Genomic DNA, 15,222 nt, shown 5'->3' on the forward strand with positions numbered 1-15,222 from the left:
GAGTATGGCAAATGAATTGAGCCTGAGGACTAGACTTCAGGTTGCCCCACCCAGCTGTATTCCTCCACCTGCCCTGGCTGGGTGAGAGGCAAGGGAAGGGGTGGCTCTGGGAGGACAGACTGAGTAGCTTACTCAGCGCTTCTCCCTCCCTTGGTGGACTAATAGAAAGTCTTACTTAGTGGTCAGGGCCCAATGTGGGCAGAACTTTCAGGCTCAGGTTGGCAGAATAAGCACACAAAGACCACGAATTCCTTCTTGCCATAGGGGCAGCCTTGTGAGTGGCACCCTGAACTCCACAAGGTACTTCTTGCTCCTGTCTGGTGCTGGGCCCAGCAGCCTTTAAGTGGTAGGTCTGTATCATCAACCTCTTATAGGAGAGTAATTATGGCTCAGAGAAAGGGTGGCTTACCTGCAAGTAAGATGCAAACCCAGAACTGGGTCATTGATTTTGCTGCTACACAGCAGTTATCCTTTGTGGTGGAAGCCTGTCGGGTGGGAGAAGGAACAGTGGTCACTTCCCTGACATCCCCTATCTCCACCTGGTTTTCTGGGCTGGGCCTAGATTTAGGGGATTTCCTAGGGTGAGAGGGAGTTCTTACTAGAATGTTCTTTTGTCAGTGACCATAGTCAGCCTGAGAGTAGCATCCCTTTGGGGATGAGATGGTTGGATTGGGGGGCAGCCTCCCTCACCTTTTGTACAACAGCCTAAAGAGAGATGTTCCCACTTTTTTTTTTTTTTTTTTTAGAGACAGAGTCTCACTTTATCACCCTTGGTAAAGTGCTATGACATCACAGCTCACAGCAACCTCCAACTCCTGGGTTTAGGCGATTCTCTTGCCTCAGCCTCCCAGTAGCTGGGACTACAGGTACCTGCCACAACGCCCGGCTATTTTTTTTTGTTGCAGTTTGGCTGGGGCTGGGTTTGAACCCACCACCATCGGTATATGGGGCCGGCGCCCTGCTCACTGAGCCATAGGTGCTGCCCTGTTTTGTTTTGTTTTGTTTTGTTTTCTCTGTGTGTGTATCTGTCTGTTGGCTGCACCTGTTGCAGTGCATTCTGAAGTCATGGGCTCCAGGGCACACCCACATTTAAAGGTAGCTTGGCTTTTTGAGTTTAGGATCCTTTCTTTTGCTAGCTAGAGCATTAGGCTATGTGACAGCATCTTGACCAATGAAAGTCTTAATTCCTCTCCTGTGTATTAGGGAACTCAGCCTTCATTAGACTTCATTCCTCTCCTGTATATTAGGGAACTCAGCCTTCCTATATGGTTTTGTCTTAAAAGTTTGAGTTGGGCTGGGTGTGGTGGCTCATGCCTATAATACTGGGAGGCTGAGGCAGGTGGATTGCCTGAACTCAGGAGTTCAAGACCAACCTGAGCCAGAGTGAGACCCCATTTCTACTAAAAATAGAAAAAAACCCCCCCAAAACCCTGAGGCAAGAGGATTGCTTAGTTGGAGGTTGCTATGATGATGCTGCCACACTCTATCCAGGGCGACAACTTGAGTCTCTGTCTCAAAAAAAAAAAAAAAAAAAAAAGTTCAAGTTGGGACTCCTAATAACATAGGTACTTAATATAGATAAATAAACAGCATTTCAAAAGTGGCTGTGTTTCATTTTGGCCTTGAAAGACTTATTTTATGATCTAATGACCCTTGGCTGGGAAAACTTTATATATGTGTTTTCCCTGTTATTCAGTAGAAGTGCTTATCGCTGGCTCCCTCTGAGCTTGGCCTGGTTAAGTGCTTCTTTTTTTTTTTTTTTTTTTTTTTTTTGGTTTTTGGCCAGGGCTGGGTTTGAACCCGCCACCTCCGTCATATGGGACCAGCGCCCTACTCCTTGAGCCACAGGCGCCGCCCTGGTTAAGTGCTTCTTATAGATCAACTCATTAAATCCTTGGGCCTGGGTCAGTTCTCTTTCTCCCTGGCTTTCAGAGGCATCTGACCCACAGAGAGGTAAGGTAACTTGTCTGAAGTCCAGTGGCTAATGAGTGGTAGAGATGGGATTCCAACCCCAGGCAGAGTAGTAGTTCTAGCATTGCACCTATAGTTTATCAGTCTGTTTGAGGCCCTGGGTATTGTGCCTGGGTAAAGGGTTTGCAGTTCAGTAACTAATGATTTAGTCTTTGGGATCTATTTATTCTGTAGATACTGTGGATTTACATTTTTCTTCAGGTTTGTGGGGGGGAAACCTCTTTTTATTTATTTATTTTTTTGAGACAGAGTCTCACTTTGTTGCCCCATGGTAGAGGGTTATGGCGTCATAGGTCACAGCAACGTCAGACTCTTGGGCTCAAGCGATTCTCTTGCCACAGCCTCCTAAGTAGCTGGTACTACAGGTGCCTGCCACAATACCCAGCTATTTTTTTTTTTTACAGGAGAGGTCTTGCTCTAGCTCAGGTTGTCTTGAACTCGTGAGCTTAGCGATCTGCCTTCCTCGGCGTCTCAGAGTGCTGGGGATTACAGGTGTGAGCCACCGCGCCTGTCCTGGGAAAACCTCTTAAGAGTCAAGATATGTTTAAATAATCTGGTTGAGATTCCTTAAAAATTGGGTGTGTAAAAAACAGCAGCCTCCCGCTGAGGCTGAAAAACTGTTTCTCATTTCACTAACCCTGAGTCTTTGGAAGCTTTCAGCTTCCCAAGCTCATTTTTATATATATTTTTCATGTTCACTTGCAGTTCAATTTATCATTCTTTATATAAAATTCTTGCTTAATTTGCTTTTTATCTTTCTTAGGAAAGATACAGAGAGATCTAAGGAACACCTAGTTAACCCTCTTCCCCAAAATTCAGCCCCTTGCCTGCTTGTACTGACCATGAGTCTTCTCTTCTCAGTCCTGGGCTCAGTTAGCATTGGACTCCCGATGTGCTCAATTGCAGGGGTCCTCAAACTTTTTAAACAAGGGGCCAGTTCACTGTCCCTCAGACCGTTGAAGGGCCAGACTATAGTTTAAAAAAAACAAACAACTATGAACAAATTCCTATGCACACTGTACATATCTTATTTTGAAGTAAAAAAAACAAAACGGGAACAAATACAATCACACCTACCGCATGTGGCCGGCGGGCTATAGTTTGAGGACCCCTGGTTAGGGGACTGAATGGGTAAATCACTTTTCTTTTTGTTTTGGCCAGGGCTGGTTTTGAACCGGCCACCTCCGGCATATGGGGCCTGCACCCTACTCCTTTGAGTCACAGGCACCGCCTGGTAAACCACTTTTCAGTGTAACAGTGTTTTGAAACTACATTTCAAAATAGAGGAGGAAAAACTACCCCTAGTTCTCCCACCCTAATACAGTCTCACACAACCATTTTGGAGAAGAGGGCTTTCATTTGGGCCCATTCCCCTGGGTGGACCCAGAAGCCCTGGGAAGCTGAAGACTTGGTTCACAGTCCTCAGCTTGGAGCTGTCTTGGATGCAGGTTGGGGCTTCTCCTACACGCACTTGCTTTGGTCTCCTAAAACTTGGGCAAGTTGTATCATACCTCCGCTTCCTTATCTGCCCCATGCAAGACTGAGTTGCCACCAGGTAATTAAGGGCTCTGAGGTGTGCTTTAAAAATATAAGCCTCCATCTACTTGGCAATTAGTCTCCTAAGGGTTAGTGAAGTCGTCTGCAGCTTTGGAAGACTCAAGGTGGAAAAGAAACCTGTGGCTTATTTGTTTTCCTTTGCCCCCAAATTCATTTAGGTTTTATTTTATTTTATTTTATTTTATTTTATTTTATTTTTTGAGACAGAGTGTCACTATGTTGCCCTCAGTAGAGTGCCGTGACGTCACAGCTCACAGCAACCTTAAACTCTGGGGCTTAAGTGATTCTCTTGCCTCAGCCTCCCGAGCAGCTGGGACTACAGGTGCCCACCACAATGCCCTGCTATTTTTTGGTTGCAGTTGTCATTATTGTTTAGCAGGCCCGGGCTGGGCTCAAACCTGCCAGCTTTGGTGTGTGTGGCTGGCGCCCTTACTTACTGAGCTACGGACGCTGAGCCTCATTTACATTTTCTATTTGTTATATCATCTGTTACTGCTGTTTCTTTTTTTTATTATTTCAGACTAATATGAGGACACATATGATTAGGTCACATTGATTACATTTGTTGGGGAAAGTTTTTTGAGTCCTTCATGTTACTGCTGTTTCAAAAACCCAGAGTTTCCTTCCGTACTTCAGTTGAATGTTGATTTCAGAATGATCTGATTTTTCTTTCTGACTCATAAAGACTGCTGTATTTTAGATTTGAAACATTGGGAAAGTGAAACTTTAAAATGTGTGGTACACGTTTAGTTGTCATATTACATTTTTTTTTTTTTTTTTTGAGACTTGAGTCTCACTCTTTTGCCCAGGCTAGAGTTCTGTGGTGTCAGGCTAGCTCATAGGAATCTCAAAGTCCTTGGTTCAAGTGATCCTCCTGCCTCACCCTCCCAAGTTTCTGGGGCTACAGGTACCCACCACAACACCAGGCTAATTTTCTATTTTTAGTAGAGATAGGGTCTTGTTCTTACTCAGGCTGATCTTGAACTCCTGAGCACAAGCTATCTTCAGCTTCCCAGAGTGCTGGGATTATAGGCATGAGCCACCTTGCCAGGCCAACTTTTTTTTTTTTTTTAAGAGAGAGACAGCATCTTACTCTGTTGCCCAGACTGGAGTACAGTGGTGCAATCATAGCTCACTGCAGCCTCTAACTCCTGGGCTCTAGTGATCCTCCTGCCTCAGCCCCCAAGTAGCTGGGACAAGTATTTTTGACCATGCCCAGCCTCTCCTTTAAGAAACTTTGATGAGCAAAATGAGTGCATATATGTATTTAGGAAATAATAGAAAAACATGCTGTTGGAGAGCAGGGTGTTCAGCAGAAGCCACTCCACATCCTGAATTGGACGTAGCTGAACAAGCTAAGGGCCTTGGATCTCCCCTTAACTTTTCCAGGACCTCGACAAGCTGTGAACTGTGTGAACACTACAAATGTGCTCTTGAGTGGGGTGGATGAAGAGGCTGGAGAGATTCCTGAGGGTGAAGGTAGAGGAGTACTGGGAATTTTAGTTGGGAGGATATGGTGGCCCTGCCCTGGAGGTGCTGCCTGACTGATGTGTTTGTAAATACCACTTCTCCCTGCCCTCTCAGCTTGGGCTGGGCTCCTCACTCCTTCTCATTAGCAGATATCATTGTCTCTGTTCTCTGACTCTGACTGAGCCTTCTTCATGCCATCAAACTGAATCCAGTAAAGGTTAGCTCAGGCTCCAGTAGATGCTGTACCTGCCCCCAGTGTCTGATGATTTCAGACAGGTGTCAACAGCAAAGTAAGCTTCTTACTCTGTTGCCCAGGCTGACCACCCAAGGCACTGTAATAAACTGGTCAACATATAGAGGTGGTCAACATAAGGAACTAGGTCTTCTGTACTATTATATACACGTGGTGCATGTCTGGTCTATGAAAATTAGGTTAACTTAAGGACATGGTCAACTATGTAGGTTCTACTATAATTTGTGTTAACTTATACTCAGGTTGCATGTATACCTTAAAGGGAGGCTTCTTAATGACTTTGGAATCTTTCACTGGAATTGTACTTTTGGGCTGCGTGATGCGGCCAGGTATCGCTACAATAAAGGTAAGGGTTAGTATTAGGTGCATTTATGTTTACAGATAGAAAAAAAGCCTGGGCTTCGTTCTTTCTCTTGTGACTGGTTCTGGGGAGTAGATGGAACATGGTGTTTCTCTAACTACTGTCTCAGTCCTAGATTGCTCAGAGGGTACAGTGCTAAGAATATGCTTACAGTGTGGGATGGGGGATAGATTTAAGTTTAATGCTCCTTTACCTTGCTGGGGTGCAGTGTAGTGGGGTGAGTGAGGGTGTGGGGTGTAGCGCCTTTCTAGAAAGGTGATTCCTCCCTGGGAGGAACAGCTGCTTGGACAGGCTCCTGAGGCTGTTGGTCAAATGTACTCAGCTGGGACCTCTTGCCTTCTGGTCTCCTGGCTGGATGCAGTCTTTCTCTATGGTGGCTTGCTGTTCCATAGAAAATTTTCTTCTCAGCAGTTGGACCTAACTTCCTAGTTGTGTTTCTCACCCCCGTTCCATGCTGAGATTTTGCTTCTTTAAAAAAAAAATCCTTAAATCAGAGAAATTATTGGGTATAATTCTATAGTAGGTGAAATGTCAAAGGCTGACATTTGGAAACAGCATTGTCAAGCAGAGTTCCAGCCAAAACCTGCGATAGGACCTGCTGAGCCAGGAGTTCATGAGAAATTGAAATGGAAGTGAGGGCTTGCGCCTTGGCAGTTTTTTTTTTTTTTTTTTTTTTTTTGTAGAGACCACGGTACTGCTCTCGGGTAGAGTGCCGTGGCGTCACACAGCTCACAGCAACCTCTAACTCTTGGGCTTACGTGATTCTCTTGCCTCAGCCTCCCGAGCAGCTGGGACTACAGGTGCCTGCCACAATGCCCAGCTATTTTTTTGTTGCAGTTTGGTGGGGGCTGGGTTTGAACCCACCACCCTCGGCATATGGGGCCGGCGCCCTACTCACTGAGCCACAGGCGCCGCCTTGGCAGTTTTTCTTAGACACAGGTCTGGATGTCTTACTTACATTTGTGTGGGATTGTCGATTGCTCTCCCGTTAGGAGGCTGTTTGTGGGCCAGCCTCATTAGAAGGAGCGGCTTCTGCCAAGACACCCAGATCACTGGCATCTTTGCTGGGTTAGTATGTCTCACCTTCTGCTGCTGAGGAAGTGGTGGTGTCATGTCAGCCCTAGCGGTGTGCCTTCTGCTTTCCTCTCAACCCCTACTGTGGTCCATGCTCTGTGGCTTTCCCACACGTCTTTTACAGCTCCCTCAGCCCTTCAGAACCTCCCTTTGTTGGGCCCTCATGAGGCTTAGCGAGTATCTAAAGAGTATTCTGTGTGTGTTTATTTCTGCCTCACTGTGTATTTCTCAATTGAAAATCATTTCCTCTTGCTGGGAATCTTATTGCCAATTTAAATTGCACACAAACTTTATGGACACCTTGTATATCATGGAGATCAAGTTTCTATTTTGAAATCAACACCCGGCTACAATGCTGGGCTATTTTTAGAGATGAGGTCTCACTCTTTTTTTTTTTTTTTTTGTTGTTGAGATAGAACCTTAAGCTGTCACCCTGGGTCGAGTACTGTGGCATCACAGCTCACAGCAACCTCCAACTCCTGGGCTCAAGTGATTCTCCTGCCTCTGCCTCCCAAGTAACTGGGACTACAGGCGCCTACCACAACGCCCAGCTATTTTTTGTGGTTGTAGCCATCTTCGTTGTTTGGCAGCCCAGGCTGGATTTGAACCCGCCAGCTCAGGTGTATGTGGCTGGCGCCTTAGCTGCTTGAGTCACAGGTGCTGAGCTGAGGTCTCACTCTTTTTTTTTTTGTAGAGACAGAGTCTCACTTTATGGCCCTTGGTAGAGTGACATGGTATCACACAGCTCACAGCAACCTCCAACTCCTGGGCTTAAGCGATTCTCTTGCCTCAGCCTCTCCAGTAGCTGGGACTACAGGCGCCTGCCACAAGACCCAGCTATTTTTTGGTTGCAGTTTAGCCGGGGCCGGGTTAGAACCTGCCACCCTCGGTATATGGGGCCGGTGCCTTACTGACTGAGCCACAGGCGCTGCTCCGAGGTCTCACTGTTGATCAGGCTGGTCTCGAACCTGTGAACTCAGGCAATCCATTCACCTCAGCCTCCCAGGATTACAGGCGTGAGCCACTGTGCCCAGCCAGGATTTTTTTTTTTTTTTTTTGAGACAGAGCCTCAAGCTGTCACCCAGGTAGAGTGCTGTGGTATCCTAGCTCAAAGCAACTTCCAACTTGGGCTCTTGCCTCAGTTTTTCTATTTTTAATAGGGATGGGGTCTTGCTTTTGCACAGGCTGGTCTTGAACTCATGAGCTCAAGCAATCCACCCACCTCGGCCTCGCAGAGTGCTAGGATTACAGACATGAACCACTACACCTGGCCAACATTGGGATTTTTAAAATATGGTGCTTCAGACTGGACAGCACTTGGCCTCTCTGGGGCTCCCAGCATCTTGTGCTGCTTTCTTTCTTCCTTTCCCCTCTGTGGGGTGGCTGTGGGGTTGGGATGCACATGTCACCATGCTGAGCTTAGAGGCGGGGTCGGTGGCTTTCTCCCTGGTGGAGGGGCATAGAGTCTCTGGAGACAGAGCAGGGTTTCTCAGTGGTACACTGTTGACCCTAGAGCTGGATGGTTCTTTGTGGTGGTGTCACCCTGTTTGTTAGCAGCATCAATCCATTGGATGCTAGTCAATTTCTCTAACTTCCTCCCAGTTATGACAACCAAAAATGCCTTCAGATGTTGCCAAGTCTCCCTGGGGGGTGCAGTTGCCCTGTGAAAGCTGCTTCGGGGCTACTCAGTGGCGCCCTGTGCTGGGGCAGCTGCGGGACCATCTTACACATTTTGCTGTGGACCAGACACTTCTGCCTCCTTAGGGGAGGAGCTTTGATAGCACATCTGGGTCTACCAGGTATTTTGGGGGCTGGACTTAGCATTGTCTTTATCAAAACCTGTCTACACAGAGTGATACTGTTGAAATCTAAATGTCATCTCTGTAACTGTTCTAAGTTGCCTCTCTGTGCTAACCCCCTAGCTAACACCACTGATAAGGACAGCACACACTTCTTGGCCTTCAGATAATCTTAGTTCTCACAGTAGGCCTGGCTACTTTCCATAGTACTTACCTGAGGAAACAAGTTGTCCCTGATGTCCCATGTCCTCCCAGCCTGTGCCTGTCAGCGTTACAGGGTCTGTCGGGTCGGGATAGGCTCTGTTGGATAGCTTTTTGGTTGTCAGTGTACCCGCTGGTGCTGGGGCGAGGGTGAGGTGCAGATACTTGCTTTATATGGGGCAGTGCTCTCCTTTTGAGGATCTATTCTAGAGACCTTTTCTATAACCATAGAAACCACTTTGATGAAAAGAAAAGAATGCTATCCGAAATGTGTGTGAATCAGAGTCGCCTCAGACTTGCCTGCAGTTGTCTTTGTCTCTGGGGGTGGCTCTCCAGGGGCTGGAACTCTGTTCAGATTAATTAGGAAATTTGGGCTAGATTTAGCTCAAGTGCTCCTGCGGGCAGCATAAGCATTCTTTTTTTCTTTCTGTTTCAAACAGAGTCTCACTCTGTCACTCTGGGTAGAGTGCCATGGCATCATAGCTCACAGCAACCTCAAACTCTTGGGCTTGAATCATCTTGCCTTAGCTTCCCGAGTAGCTGGGTCTATAGGTGCCCACCACCACGCCTGGCTAGTTTTTCTATTTTTAGTAGAGACAGGGTCTTGCTCTTGCTCAGGCTGGTCTCAAACTCCTGAGCTCAGATCATCCGCCTGCCTCAGCCTCCCAGAGTGCTAGCATTACAGGTGTGAGCCATGACGTCTGGCCAGCATAAGTATTCTTTGAAGAATTCTTAATGTCCCTCTGAGTTTTCTAGCCCCAGCACAGGCCTGCTTTTTTGGTGCCCTGTGTTTCCTGTTGGTATGGAATGGGTTGCCTGTGTTGCTGTCTCCTCATCCAATGCCTTGAACTTCTGGAAAAGTCATTGCTCTTGTGTGTTGTTTATAGTGCCTCCCAAGGCTGAAGTCCTGCCATGAAGAAGAAGCAGGACTGCCCTGCGCCTGGGCTAAAACTGCCACATGACAGCTTTGTCAGCACCTTTGCTGGACTTGTTGCTATGTCTGGAAGCATGTCAATGTATAGTCACTTTTTTTTTTTTTTTTTTACACTTTACAAATTTGCGTGTCATCCTTGCACAGGGATCATGCTAATCTTCTCTGTATCGTTCCAATTTTAGTATATGTGGTGCTGAAGCAAACACATATGGTCACATTTTTCCAGGTCTAGGAACCAGCCTGTCATGTTTTGTTATTTAAGAAATTTATTCTTTTTTTTTTTTTTTTTGAGACAGAGTCTTACTATGTCACCCTTGGTAGAGTGCCATGATGTCACATATCTCAGCAACCTTGAACTCTTGAGCTTAAGTGATTCTCTCTCTGTTTTTTTTTTTTTTTGCTGTATTAACATTTATAGTAACTAATAAGTCACTCAACTAAAAACACAAAGTTTCTTTATAAACCACTTAGGTACACATTTACTTTTTTTTTCTTTTTTTGTAGAGACAGAGTCTCACTTTATGGCTCTCTGTAGAGTGCTGTGGCCTCACACAGCTCACAGCAACCTCCAACTCCTGGGCTTAAGCGATTCTCTTGTCTCAGTCTCCCGAGCAGCTGGGACTACAGGCACCCGCCACAATGCCCGGCTATTTTTTGGTTGCAGTTTGGCTGGGGCCGGGTTTGAACCCGCCACCCTCGGCATATAGGGCCAGCGCCTTACCGACTGAGCCACAGGCGCCGCCCCACATTTACTTTTGTATACAGACCATTATGTAAGAAAGACAAAATGGTAAATTCAAGAGTTCAAATATCTTAGGCAAGATTTGATTTCTGGGTTTCAGAAAGATGTAAAACTTCTTCTGAAGAAATTTTTCTTTCTTTTTCTCCAGACTTTTTTTCCGTGTTCTGATGCGGGCTTCCTTCTCAAATCTCAGTCTGACAAAACGTTCCATATAAGGCATTGCAAAGAATTGTTTCTTACGGTATCTTTTTTTTTTTTGGCCGGGGCTGGGTTTGAACCCACCACCTCTGGCATATGGGACCGGCGCCCTACTCCTTGAGCCACAGGCGCCGCCCTTACGGTATCTTTTATTTAGGTACCCAGGTATAGGCCACTGCTTGAATTTGTGCCAGATGATCCTTCCAAAGATGTCTCTTCTCCAAGCACCAGGTCTAGCATACTCTTGACCAGTTTGAAGAAGCCTTAGAGTATCCTCTCTCTCGGACAACTTTATCTAATGCATCCATGGAATCTATTACCTTCTCTAACCGCTCTGGACTTGGCATTGGCAATCTCTGCTGCTTGGCCTCCTGCTCTAGGGTTAAGAGCATGTTTCTTTCTTTCAGTAGGACGTACCAAAGTTTATCTAAATCTTCATTACTTTTGTTCCTTAACTGTTGGCAGGTCCATGATGCTCCAGATTTTACTTTTTCTTCTCCCCAATTCTTTGGGTCATCAAAAAATTCTTCTAGTCCTTTTCTTGATAATGTAGTATGAAGTAATCTACAATGGTGAAGAGATGTGACATCTGGTATATTCTTAGGCAACAAACCAAGAGAAATCCTGCAACCTGTGCTGGAAGGGACCTGAAGAGTTATTAACGACCTGGACACCTTCAGGGCATCTGAGACTCATCTACAAAGAATAGACAAACTGGCCACAGCCATTATTTCTGGTAACTCTTAAGTGATTCTCTTGCCTCAGCCTCCCAAGTAGCTGGGACTACAGGCACCTGCCACAATGCCTGGCTATTTTTTTTTTTTTTTGGCTGCAGTTGTCATTGTTATTTGACAGGCCTGGGTGTATGTTTGAACCTGCCACCTCCGGTGTATGTGACTGACAAATTCATTCATGTTTGAAGCTGGGCCTGGTGGCTCAAGTAATCCTAAGTCTCTGGGAGGCTGAGGCAGGAGTATTGAATGATGCCAGGAGTTCAAGACCAGCCTGACCTCAAGCAAGACTAAGAGCAAGACTCTGTCTTTACCAAAGAACCAACCAACCAAACAAACAAAAAAACCATAAAAATTACCTGGGTGCGGTGGCATGCACCTGTAGTCATAGCTACTTAGGAGGCTAAGGTAGGAGGATTGCTCGTGCCCAGGAGTTTGAGGTTGCTGTGAGCTATGACAATGCCACTATACTCTAGCCTGGAGAACATGACAGAGATTTTGTTTCAGGGAAAAAAAAAAATTCATTCATGTTTGAGGTTATACTCAGTAGTTCATTTGTTAGTTTTTAATTAAAAGCAGTGCAGTCCCTTAAATCTCTGCTTAAATTGAAGCTTTTCATGCAAGGTGCCCTATGGTTTGGTCTCTGATGTTGCATACCCTGTGGTGCTGCTCAGGGCTGGGCCACACCTCTCATCTAGGGAAGAAGTGGCTGGAGCCTAACTTGCAGAGGCTGGTGTTTGCCACTGTTCTGTGCATCCCTCACCTGGTCTCCTTGAGCCTTGCCTGGCAAGAGGCTGGATATGCAGATGTCCATGTCAGCTTCACATTGATGGAACAGGCAATGCTCTCATCTCCCCCACCTGGGCAGTTATGGCTGCCCGCAGGGTGGCCAGGTGAGTTTGCAGTGGTGCTGAAATGTAGGGATGGGGAGCGTGAAGGTCTAGCTCCTTCACCTCCCTTCTTTTTTTTTTTTTTTTTTTTTTTTGGCCGGGGCTGGGTTTGAACCCGCCACCTCTGGCATATGGGACCGGCGCCCTACTCCTTGAGCCACAGGCGCTGCCTACCTCCCTTCTTTGTGCATGTCCCTGTAGGTAAGCACAGTTCTGCTATTTCACAGTCCAGAGTCTGCTCACAGAGAGGCCTCCGAGACCCTTTGCTGTGTCCAGGAACCTGGTAAGGCACATTTATTGTCCACATAATGGCTAGCTGCCTTGTGGGGACAGTTGAAGCTGATCACAATTCTTGGTGACTTGGGGCTGGTGATTATAACCTTTCCCCCACTTAACCGTTGTTATTTATTTATTTTTTTAATCATAGCTGTGTACATTAATGCGATCATGGGGCACCATACACTGGTTTTATAGACCGTTTCCCTTAACCGTTGTTTCTGCAGATGGAAAGTTCTTGCTAATCTCTGAGGGAGAGTTACTGGGTCCGATTATGTTGTAACAGGCTTTGGTTATAGGGGCAAAAATTAATGTACCAACAGAATCCCAGAACCAACTTTGATTGCAGTTCCCTCTCATGAGGTGGAGTATCTGTGGAACTGGTGTGGCATGCTTGGCTGACTGCTGAGCCTTAGGAGCTTTCAGAAAAGTAGTAGCTTTCCATAAATAAATGTGCTTCTGGGTGCCTGGTCCAGCTAGTCTGTGTTGCTGGTCACACATGTGCCAGGCCCGGCCTATTCTGGAGCCTGTAGCAGGCCACATCCTTGGGAAGGCTGGTTAGTCACTGAGCTTTGGGAGTTCCTGACTGAAGAGTTCGTGGGCATTTTTGGTGAGTCCAAGAGTCTCGAGGTCTCTATGATTCCAGGGCACCAGAGCTTGGTGTTCTCTCTGGCTGCTGAGCCAGCTTCTTGGGCATGCAAGGAGTGTTTCTGTGCCCTTAAGGCCACCACTCTGCCTTTTGCCAGCACACAGCTTGGATGGAAACTTTGGGTTAAAGTTATATTTAGCTTGGATTTTTGTTTTAGTTCTATTAAAAGTGTGTCAAAAAAAAATTCATTATCTCACTACTTTAACAACCACTTTTAATTTTGTCCTTTTCTCATCAGTCTCTCTTGTGCATGTCCCTGTAGGTGTTTGTAACATTTTTGCAGTATTAATATTCATACAATTTTGGGGGCTTTTTTTTTTTGAGACGGGGTCTTGCCGTGTTGCTTGGGCTGGAGTATAGCAGTGTGATCATAGTTCACTGCAACCTCAAACTCCTGGGCTCATATGGTCCTGCTGCAGCCTTCTGAATACCTGGGACTATAGGTACACACCACCATACAAAAGAATTATCAGAGCTTATTTACATTAGCGTCACTAAAGTTGGTACCCAACCCCTCACTGCTAAATTCAACTGACTTAGAAACAAGAAAATAAAAACAAAAGAAAACCCCAAATCTCCTTATCCCAGATTCACCAGTTGCTTTAATTTTGCAATCATGTTTCTATGGCCTTTATATCTATTTTTAAGGGCTGGATAATATTCCACCAATTGTACATATTCTGGTTTATTTATTTATTAATGCGTTATGAGCATGTGGGCTATTCTAAGATTTTGCTGCAATATCCAAAGCTGCAGTGGAGTATTTTTTAAATGTGGCTTTAAAATGCGTCCAATCGTTCTTGTTGGGTGAGTTTCTGTGAGGGAGACTGAGAGTGATGACTATGTGTCTGAGGGGTTTTGTATATGGGAAATACTCAAATTTGAATTTTTCTTTATATTCAACTTACTGAAGTTAGGCATTTGCTAATGATTTTAGTGATCATTTAAACACCTAGTGGCACACTAGAAAATGCGCACATTTTGTTGATCGGGCTCTTTTAGATATTTGTTATGAAGTCAGTTGGTCATATTTTATGGATACTGTGTGTTTGGTTAACTCCTTTGTATTTTTTTTTTTTTTTTTTTTGTAGAGACAGAGTCTCACTTTATGACCCTCGGTAGAGTGCAATGGCCTCACACAGCTCACAGCAACCTCCAACTCCTGGGCTTAAGCGATTCTCCTGCCTCAGCCTCCCGAGTAGCTGGGACTACAGGCACCCGCCACAATGCCCGGCTATTTTTTGGTTGCAGTTTGGCCGGGGCCGGGTTTGAACCCGTCACCCTTGGTATATGGGGCCGGTGCCTTCCTGACTGAGCCACAGGCGCCGCCCAACTCCTTCGTATTTTTATACCTTGCCTAGAGTTACAGTGAATTTTAGCAGACTGTGAGAAAAAGCAGCCTGTGCCCTGCTGCTGGTGGTGCAGGTCTAGGGCTGGGACAGGACATGATTTGGGAGACCCTGCCTCTGCCAGTATCCCTGGGAGGCCTCCTGTGAGATGCTGTGCCACAAGGACTGCTCAGGAGCTGCCTTTTCCTGCAGTCTGCCACCTCCCTTTTCCATCTCTGTGTTCATCATGTTTAGGTTACAGAATGTTCTGCCTAGATTTGTTTTTGTCTTTGTAATGTGCTGTTCAGTCTTAAGAGGAAGAATACCATTAGTGCTGTTTTGGTGGCTGAGCTGCCTTCCCTCTGTGTGCTGTTGGTTGCCGTGTACCCACCTGTCTTTCTTGCTCTTGGTACAGTTTCTGCTGCTCCAGAATTCTGGCTTCTTCACACTTCTCTGTGTGTCCCCTTCCCTGTTTACATGGAGAGAGAGAGAATCCTTCTCTGACCTTTTTTTTTTTTGAGACTGCGCCTCAAGCTGTTGCCCTGGGTAGAGTGCTGTGGCCTCACAGCTCACAGCAACCTCCAACTCCTGGGCTCAAGCGATTCTCCTGCCTCCGCCTCCCAAGTAGCTGGGACTACAGGCACGTGCCACAATGCCCAGCTATTTTTTGGTTGCAGCCGTCATTGTTGTTTGGTAGGTCCAGGCTGGATTCGAACCTGTCAGCTCAGGTGTATATGGCTGGTGCCTTAGCCGCTTGAGCCACAGGCGCTGAGCCCCTTCTCTGACCT

At 46.2% G+C, this 15,222-nt stretch overlaps 1 protein-coding gene, 1 non-coding gene and 1 pseudogene across 2 annotated transcripts in view; 1 reads left to right on the forward strand and 2 right to left on the reverse strand.

The window, feature by feature from the left end:
* Positions 1 to 15,222, forward strand: part of PDPK1 (3-phosphoinositide dependent protein kinase 1) — an 87,159-nt gene that overhangs the window by 18,836 nt on the left and 53,101 nt on the right. The gene's annotated exons all lie outside the window — the stretch shown is intronic.
* LOC128562898 (U6 spliceosomal RNA) lies at positions 9,720 to 9,826 on the reverse strand. Its single transcript, XR_008373596.1, has one exon. It is a non-coding gene; the product is annotated as a U6 spliceosomal RNA (small nuclear RNA).
* LOC128561087 (39S ribosomal protein L47, mitochondrial-like) lies at positions 10,434 to 11,288 on the reverse strand (annotated as a pseudogene).

This window comes from Nycticebus coucang, chromosome 12 (genome assembly GCF_027406575.1).
Source record: "Nycticebus coucang isolate mNycCou1 chromosome 12, mNycCou1.pri, whole genome shotgun sequence".
Taxonomy (NCBI): Eukaryota; Metazoa; Chordata; class Mammalia; order Primates; family Lorisidae; genus Nycticebus; species Nycticebus coucang.